Source organism: Meleagris gallopavo, chromosome 2 (genome assembly GCF_000146605.3).
Source record: "Meleagris gallopavo isolate NT-WF06-2002-E0010 breed Aviagen turkey brand Nicholas breeding stock chromosome 2, Turkey_5.1, whole genome shotgun sequence".
NCBI lineage: Eukaryota > Metazoa > Chordata > Aves > Galliformes > Phasianidae > Meleagris > Meleagris gallopavo.
The window spans coordinates 57,196,598-57,206,080 of record NC_015012.2 but is presented as its reverse complement, the minus strand read 5'-3'; the positions used below and the strand labels follow the sequence as shown (position 1 = coordinate 57,206,080).

At 35.9% G+C, this 9,483-nt stretch overlaps 1 protein-coding gene across 1 annotated transcript in view; it reads left to right on the top strand.

Annotated features, from left to right (window-relative positions):
• Positions 1–9,483, top strand: part of LOC109366116 (laminin subunit alpha-2-like) — a 45,605-nt gene that overhangs the window by 2,967 nt on the left and 33,155 nt on the right. The gene's annotated exons all lie outside the window — the stretch shown is intronic.

Here is a 9,483-nt window from a genome sequence, read left to right as displayed (position 1 = left end):
AAAAGATTTATTGTCTGAATTGCAGGACTTAAAATGCAATAAAGTGACAGTATATAAAGTATATGTTATACACAACAGTCTTTCAAATTGATTAAATAACTTTTTTCTTTAAAATCCATAATTTATTGATTGCAATCCTTCCTGAAGAGGTGAGAGCTACTCATCTCTACATAGATCTGTTAGGTTTTCCAAATTATGAGAGGAGGACTGTGCACACAGTTTTCTAATTCAACGCATTCTTTTAATGTTGCAAAGGAAAGTAGTACACTTAAGTCGTGGTGTTTGCTTGTAATGATCCAAACATGCTTTCTTATTGAGTCTGGTAGCTGATTTTTGGATAGTAGTAGATTTGATTCCAGGAGAGAAGCAACACTGTACTTCATAACTCAGTAAGTTTTGGTTTTTTTCTCTTACTGCATTTGACAGTGGGAAATGAAGGTTCTCAGTAGATCATTGTCTTGGGGGTGAAGGAACTTATACGTGTAGACCTTGCCCACATGATTGAAATACTTCATAGAAAACATTTAAATGAAGTACTACTTGTAATCATTTTTGTCTAAGAGTTTAAATCCCAAACATTTATTTACTTTGGCTACCTATTGCATTTTATAGAACCACTTATCCTGAGATGAGAAAATGCAACACAACTTTCTGAGTAGCTTGTTTATTTTGAGTAATTGCTAACTCATTAATAATTACTAGAATAATGGCTTATTTCATGTTTTTAATTAGTTTAGGGACCAAAGGGCTTGCAGACTTGGTAAAAGATGATAAGAAACTGGGAAATGTGCAATATGCAAAGATGAGAGAGAGAAAATACAGTAAAGTTTGTAAGGTAACTTACAACCATAGACTGGAAGAAATCCAGTGAATGCTTGTTACTCCAATGAATATTCTCTAGTATTAGAATAATAAAACCTTATATTGTCCCGTATTTTTAAAAAGATAGTATTTGTTAAACTCCAGGTAAACTACATGGCGAAATAATTTTGATCAGTAAAATCTCCCTGAAACAGAGACATAAAAATAGATCAGCCTGAGGTCAAATGTAGGTATGCTTTAATGCAGGCATGTTCAACCTGAGTCCCCCCCGCTTGGACATGGACACTGTGGCTGACCCCAGCTCTGTGCCGTCATGGCAACAGCTCTGCCTCTGCCCCACCAAGTGGACCAACCCAGTTCCTCAGCATCAACTGAATACCAGAGCACTATCAGCCCCATCTGGGCTGAAACCAGGGCACGGGGAGGGAGCAGTGCAGTGCCAGCTCAATTTAATGCAAATAAGTTTATGGATTTTCATAGAATCATAGAATCATAAGGTTGGAAATGACCTATAAGATCATTTAGTGCAACCGTCTTCTCATTACCACTGCTACCACAAAGCACTAAACCATATCTCGCAGTTCCTCATCCAGACGCCTCTTGAACACTTCCAGGGACGGCGACTCCACAACCTCTCTGGGCAGGCCATTCCAGTGCCTGACCACTCTCTGAGAGAAAAAATTTTTCCTTGTGTCCAACCTAAACCTCCTCTGATACAACTTGCGGCCATTTCCCCAGGTCCTGTCCATTGCCTGGAAGAAGAGGCCAAACCCCTCTTCACCCCAACCTCCCTTCAGGAGGTTGTGCAGTGCAATGAGGTCTCCCCTGAGCCTTCTCTTCTCCAGACTAAACAATCCCAGCTCCCTCAGCCGCTCCTCATAAGACTTGTGCTTTGATATGCTGGGTAAACAAAGACCTGCAAACAGCAAAAATATGCAGCTGTGCTTCATGTTCTGATAACCGAATTTGAGAATAGGCTTTAAGATTGCTGAAAAAATCATAAATATTTCAGTTTATTTGCGACTAAATTTGCATTCATTATAAATACATTCCTCGTATAGAATTGCTATTAAAAAATTGGTCATGTCTCTTTACCAGACTTTTGTAAGCCTTCTCTTACCAGAGAGAAATAACACTCACTTCGCAACTGTGCCTTACTTGTGGAATCTCTTTTCAGCAGTATGTACATTTGTGAACAACTATTTTGAAGGATGAAGTGTAGGAATAATAAAATTTTATCATACAGCCCTGAGGAATACTTTGAGAGCTCACTGAGAATTGCAGCCACTGGTGGTGACTATGTGGAAATTTGGTGTTTTGTAGCTGAGAATTTAATCATACAGTGTTATCGTGCTCTTTGTAGCTGTTGTCATTTCCACAGAAATAAATAGGAGGCATTACTTTTGAAGCAACCTATATGGCCCGAGACAATTTCTCTTCACTTAGTGTTGCCCAGGCAAACCAAAAGCACCCATGCTTTATTGTGAGTGCTAAGGGGTGTGTGTAAATGAAAATCAAATCCAAATAACATAGTTCATCTGGAGTTTTCATTTTAAATAAGTATTGCAACAAATTGATAGATGGGTAGCAAAGGAGACATTGTAATACAAATGTACTAATTCTTTGAAAGCAATCCAGAAGCTAGATGAAAGGGATGGGAAAAGCACTGAGCCAATTTGTGTGAATAAACAAACTGTATCAGCAACCAACTCTGCCTGACAGGACTGATATTTCAAGTTTTAATAAAAATAAAAACTTAGGACTACACTGCCTCATAACCAAGGTGATGGAACTAAAAAAGCTGTAAAAGCAAAGATGAAGGCAAGCATAAACATTGTGGTGGAAAAAAGTAAACTACACATAGTCGTAGGCCAGCAACCTGTCCTCATGGAGCAGAAGCTGATTTGGAGTGCTCTTAAATGTTACCACAGGAAGCTGTTAGTTGACAAACTTACAATAGAGGAAGGAATGCAAAATTCTGTGAGGAGAGTGTAAACTAGGATAGTGTAAAATGAATGCTGTTGTTTAAAGGCTGTTCCGTGAAATGGCATCATATTCTCAGTATTTGATTTTTGTCCAAAGAAAATCTGCAGACACAGGGAGATGGATATATATTGTATTTATATTGTATATTATATATATATATATTGTATATTGTATATTATATATATAAACAACTAAGAGTTTATGCATGCTACTTATAAAAAATATCCTAGATTATCACACGCATATATATAAATATAAGAATAAAGTATCAGAATATATAAGACATTAGTAAGAAAATAAAACACCATATACAGAATTTTGGTCTAGAAAGAAATTTAGGATTTGTGTAAATTAATATAAAATCACTGCAATGCAAGCAAAATTTAGGAAAACCAAAATGCTATCATTACATACCAAGAACAATATGAGAAGCTTGTTAAAGCTACTATTAGAATAATTGAGTGGAGAGGATATTGAGATATAATACTGTCCTTTGAGGGCCAAGGTCATTAACTACACAGCATGTACCTGGAGAGAGCTCCCTACAGAGGAACTTGTTACAGTAGAGCATCTCTTTGTTTTAGAAGATGTTGGAGGACCTTCCAAGGGAAGTATAGAATATAGAGAAATTTTTGTTCGAAAGTACAAAAGGAAAGTACCAAAAGTGCTATATGAATTAATGAATTATTTGTGTGGTTAGCCGTAGCAGAGAAATGGTTAAGTGAACCAGTTCTACTGAAATGTTTCACAATGACTCCGAGTTTTCTTTTTGTGCCAAATAAACTAGTAGAAGAATAAAGTATAAAAATTAGGAAGCATGTGGATAAATGCTAGCATGGAGAGCGACTAACAGAAAAACAGAGAACTCAGATCTATTGAAGTGGTTGAAATGAATCAAAGAGATTTACAGATAAGAGTGATCTCATCAATACGGTCTTTCAAGACCAGTGACCAATCCAGTGGTTCTTGATAAGGTAATTTATCAAAAATCTGAAGAAATCACAGTGTCAGGACAGAATTAGGACAGAATAATCTCTTACTGATTGCTTACCACTTAGAAGATGGGAAATGAAGGAGTAAATGTTCATCTAGAGGAAGATAACAGCACAGGCAATAATTTTACAACTAATCTAAAAGTGATTTAATAAGGTGAACAAAGTTTTAAGACATATATAATAGGAATAATTACTTTTTTAGTTTTACTCTGTGAACTGTTGCAAGATCTGTTTGATGTGATTAATGTAAAATGCACTGTTGATAAATGCTATGTGTTATGTAAGAAGAAATAACTGCTTGCATGTATGCATGGAGGGGGTTATCAATTAGTTAACTCTCGCTTAGAAAGGAGATGTTTGGTGAAACATTCTCCAAAAATCCTTTCAACATACAGTTTTCTTCAAAACTTAAATAAAACTTTTTTTTTTTTTAAGGTTTTAAAAAAATTAACTCCATCTGCAAAAGCAAAAATACTTGTAACATTTGTATGTCTAATCTGTGTGTTCATTTTATTGAATTCTGTGAGGGAGTTCCTCTCCCACTCAAAAAAAAAAAAAAAAAAATCTGGTAAAACAAGGAAATGCAGAAAAAAGAGTGAGAGTATTGGAACATGTTTTTTTATGTGAGAAATCATTAAATCAGGAATGAAACATTAGACATGAAATGATCAGGGACCTTTTCAAAACAGTAAATGCACTCGTTTTTGCACAGAATAAACTGAAACATGTAATCAGTAGTGCCCAAATTTAAAATGAGATCCAAACCTGTTGAACAATTTCATGGGAATTAAGTCCATTAACTGGTCTTAAAAATTCAATTACATGCTCCTGTTTAAGATGCATTGAGGCTGCAGGCTGTCAGAATATGAGAAATGAGTACTAGGAGCAAAAATTCTTTAACTGGCATTATTTCCCAAAACATCCATGCTGGCTGCCATAAGAGAGGAAATTGGGCTAATTATACATTTGGTGAAACATGCTCTGTCTGTTTTAGTGTTTAAGGTCTGGTGTGGGTTGGCAACAGGTGACTAAGTGGGGAAAGAGATGGTGAAAACACAGTGTGACAAAGTAAAAAAAGCAAGCTGGTTTAATATACGAGTCATTATTTTCAGTAAATGAGATCTGAAAAACCCAAGTACCTGAGAATTTGACAAAACCCTGCCAGGTTTAGTTTCTGTAGCAAAAATAATACTAGTATTTCTGTATCTTTACAACAGTTATTCATGGGAGCAATGAACAACAAAAACAAAAACAAAAGCACACACCTGTTTTCTTTTATCTTCTCTACGTTACAGAAGCTTTGTTATGTCATTCCTGTCCTTTTTTATTCATTCTCTATTACCTTTCTTTTCCTCCTGATTTTTTTCTTAGCTCCTGTAAAATATTTTCAAGTTAGAGAATATCAGGTTAGGAATAAGAGAGGAACCAAAATTTCTTTTCTTTTACACCTCAAAATCCTATTTTATCTTTCTTTTTAAAACATTCTAAATGTTTTTAAGGGCACTATGTAATTACCATTCAAAGGTATCCCATCTGGTTTTCAAATGTATTCTAAGTATTATAAGGTATTCCAAATGATATGACACAGCCTTTACTAGTTGTAATGGGCTTTACCACATGTAGGACTAAAGCAAAAAATAATAATAAAGTTTTATTTAAATTTCCCCAGTTCAAAAGTCTTCAGATTTGTCATTCAAAACAAGAATGCTGAAGTAATGTAAAGCATGTCACTTCAGTTTATTTAATGATAATGTTCAGGAGCAGATGTACTTGTTTACTGTTTTTAACAGAATTATTTTTATATCCTGAAACCCTTGCCCTTCATTCAGGAACAGATTAAATCCTTGCATTCTCACCCTTTTACATCAGCTGTTGTGTTTGGCAGCCTGCTGCAACTGCTTACAGCTGCACAAATTCCTGTGGGTTTTCTTTCTGATGGTCCCCATTCTGTGCAGGCTAGAATTTGGCTGTAATTCCACAATGCACTTCGCAGTACACCTCATTCAGGAACAAGTCTAGTGAAAAGTGCCATGAGTTTTCAGGATAAACAGATAATAAGAGAAATTATGAGGGCTGCTCTGAAAGTAATGCCTCCTGTGTTATTATGTTGGCCCACAACTTCAGTGACATATGTTGATGGTATGGCAGTGGGGCTGAACCTTCCCACCAATATTCCATTACATGTTATTGCGTGACATTCACTGATGCTTGCTGAATGTTTATGGAGACCAAACAACGAATGTGAGCACAGTGAGGGGTGCATTTCAGCAGTAGTGACAGTGAGTCACCTCTGCTGAGGGTACAGGATTTTATGAGACTATCATGTGGGCTCTTGGTCATTGCTGGCAAAAATGCATACCCAGCTGTCATGACTATGATGCAAATTAGAGTTTTGTAGCTGAGAATTTGCTCATCGCATAGTGCTATTCTGCTCTTTGTATCTGTTGTAGTTTCCTTGAAAACACAGAGGAGGCATTACTTTTGGAGTGACCTACATAATAATGGGAAGATGTCCTCTTACTAGAACATACCATTTTACTTTAGGCCTTTAAAATAAAAATGAAGAAGAAAACACCATAACTTAGATTTTTGTTACGATTTTTGAGTACATATGAAGGATATATTTGATAAACCGTTACGTTTTACCCTTTAATAAGGTAATGGTAGCTAACTCAACAATACCAATGTGTGTCACTTCTGCACCAAAACATAGCCTAATATAGTTTTCAGAACTGAACCGTAGTTGGAGATGATATTGGCATCAGCTACTGAGTGATCATGCTTCATTTATTGTTCTAATCTGCCTGCATAATAGCAACCAGATTAGGCCGCAGCTCTGTGACTTTAAGAAAATGCAAAATGGAATGACACTGGTTGAACATGCTTTCAGATATGGGAGATTGGTCTATTGATGTTTTAAAACAGCTTTCATTTGTTGATTTGAAATCACAAGCCACCTGTGGCCGTGAGTTTAAGAACTTATAATACTAATTCTAGTTCAAAGATAACTTAAAAATACTGGTTCAGTGTTTTTCATCTTTAAGAATGTTCCTGCAGCAATCTTATTACTAAGCACAAAATATGTCTTTATATAAGGAAATGGTATTTCATTTCTGTTTTACACTTTGAAAAGGCAGCAGAATATAAACAATCATTGCTGCGTAAAAGTGCATTATTCCAGGCCTTGCACTGTGTTGTCTGAGTCATTTATGACCGGTGGTATTCTGAACTGTTGTTGAAACTGCAGCATGGCATAGTGCTTCATTTAGTTAAAGCAATAACAAAAAGAAAATAAAATCTTGAAATGACAATATACTCTCAGAGTAATCAAATTCCTTATTATTCTATCATTTATAAATAACCATTGTTCTGACAATGAACAGTCTGTTTAAAAGCATGCAAGATGATGTCTTTGAAAAATTGTTTCTTATCCAAAAATGACAAGCCTGAGAATTATTGGAACAGTACAAAAGCAGTGGCTAGAATAAACAATATCTGTTTCAGGTGAAATTGGAAACAGTAAAATGACAAAAATGTGTTAATCAGAACTGAAGAGATGAAGCTTCATTTAGGCTAAGAGGTAGAGTATAGTTGTCAATGACACAATAGTATTTGCTAAACAGTTCGTTGAACTGACATTTGTCTGTATTCTTTGGGGGAATTAGTAGAGATAGAGTTTGATATGCACAGCCCTTGACATTTTAATGCAAGTTTAAACACTGCATTTCAAGCAGCTCTTTTACTCATTAGTGAGGCACAGAATGGAGTTGTGCTTTCACTTACTAAACTATTAATAAATTAAGACAGTAAGATATTTATTAGAACTACAGAAAACCTTGCCAAATACGCTATTTTTCATACACAGTTTTAAACTGTATACTTATAGTGAAAAATAGGATGATGATTTCTGGCATATACTTTCATCTGCTATTCTAGTTTTGAAACCAGCTAGGCTCGTGCTTGCACTAAGAAAACAGAATTTTTGTCTGTAGAGATTAAATATAAGACGTATAAATAAAGACAAGACATTAGTTAATCAACAGCAATTTTAAATCTACTGCAACAGATAATTAAAGCCAGTATTAGGTAGGAAAATTATAAGAACTACTGAATCACCTGTAGAAAACTGACATTCAGTATTGTTCATCTTCATATTAATGTGCTTGTGTAACTTGAGAATGTAAATCATGGAGTACCATTCTCATTAATTTTAAGATTGATTTATGTCTTCTTAACTGCTGATTAACAAATAGCAAGTCTTTTTACATAAGACAGAAGATTTTCTCTCCTTTATGTTGCCTTCTGATGTATTTAAGTGAGAAACTGACCTTTTTTGAGAATATTTTAGGTTCAGACTACTGACTTACACAACCACTATTGATATGATAGCTAAAATAATCTACTGAGTACTTGAAGTGAGTTATTGACCACTAATAGGCAAAAATGGTTGTGGAGAGCTGGTCTTCCTACTACTTCCCCATGACAAATTGCAGTAAGTTGCCTGCAAATATTATGAGAGAAGTATGTTTATTGAACATACAGTATATTGATGTGTCTCAATGGAAAGCATAGTGACTATTGATGCAGTTTTCTTGTAAGGAACATAACTCCACGGTATGCAGCTTAAGCCTGCGGGTTTTCTTTATATCCTACAAACAGTTTGATACTGACTGCATTCAAATTGCTTAGCAAAGTAACTGAGTTCAAATACCAAAGCTCCAAGTAAAAAAAAAATAAAAATACAGCACTTGGATTCATATGTGGATATTTTATATTTGAAATTAAACATAGTGCATGCTTAAAATTCTTTAATTTGTTGAAGTGTGTTAATAAAAAGTGTGTGCACATCCATTCATGAAGGAAGGTGCATAGAAGAAGTAGAAACAATGTGTGTGCTCAGAAATGTTGGTGACACACTTCTGTTCACAATCCTAAGCACTGTCTGGGGCAACTACCCCACTACAGCAGAGGCTTGACTCTGAGATCCTGTGGGAGGATGCATCTCTTCACCTCTGTGGCTCTTTGTACAAGGAGATAATGTGCCTGTCTGTAGAAAGTTTGCTCTAGTTGGGGATTTTTGACACCAAGCAAAAGAACCACAGGAGGATGTCAGCAGACTGCACATCCAGTGGTGACTGGAAAGATTTTAACCAACTTTTCTCTCTGAAGCCTGAACTGGCAAATGCACCACCAACTAGGCAGGCGCAGTCTTTGCCTGTTGGCTGGCGACCCCTGGAGGAAGACTCCTCTACCTCTGGATGGGCAACTACGGAGTAGATTCAGAGGCTGGTATCAGATCAAGGGCTGGGAGCTCTTTTAAGTGAGGCATCTGAGTAAGCTAAGCCTTACCTCACTCAGAGCATCAATAGAGGAGATAAATGACAACCAACAGTCTATGAAGAAGTCAGTGTGAATTTAATGGTAACTAGGACAGTGAGATTTAGTGCAACCTTAGCAAATTTGTAGATGACATCAATCTGAATGGTGCTGCTGACATGCTGGAGGAAAGGGGTGCCATCCATTGGGAACTTATCAAGAAGTATACCAATTAGCAAAGACACAGAGTGGTCAATGAGTGCAGCTTGTAAATAAATGATTTAGTGCAGAACAACACACAGATCCTAGTTAGGAGTATTTCTGTTTAACAACTGTCATGTAAAAATAATCACTTTTTTTTTTT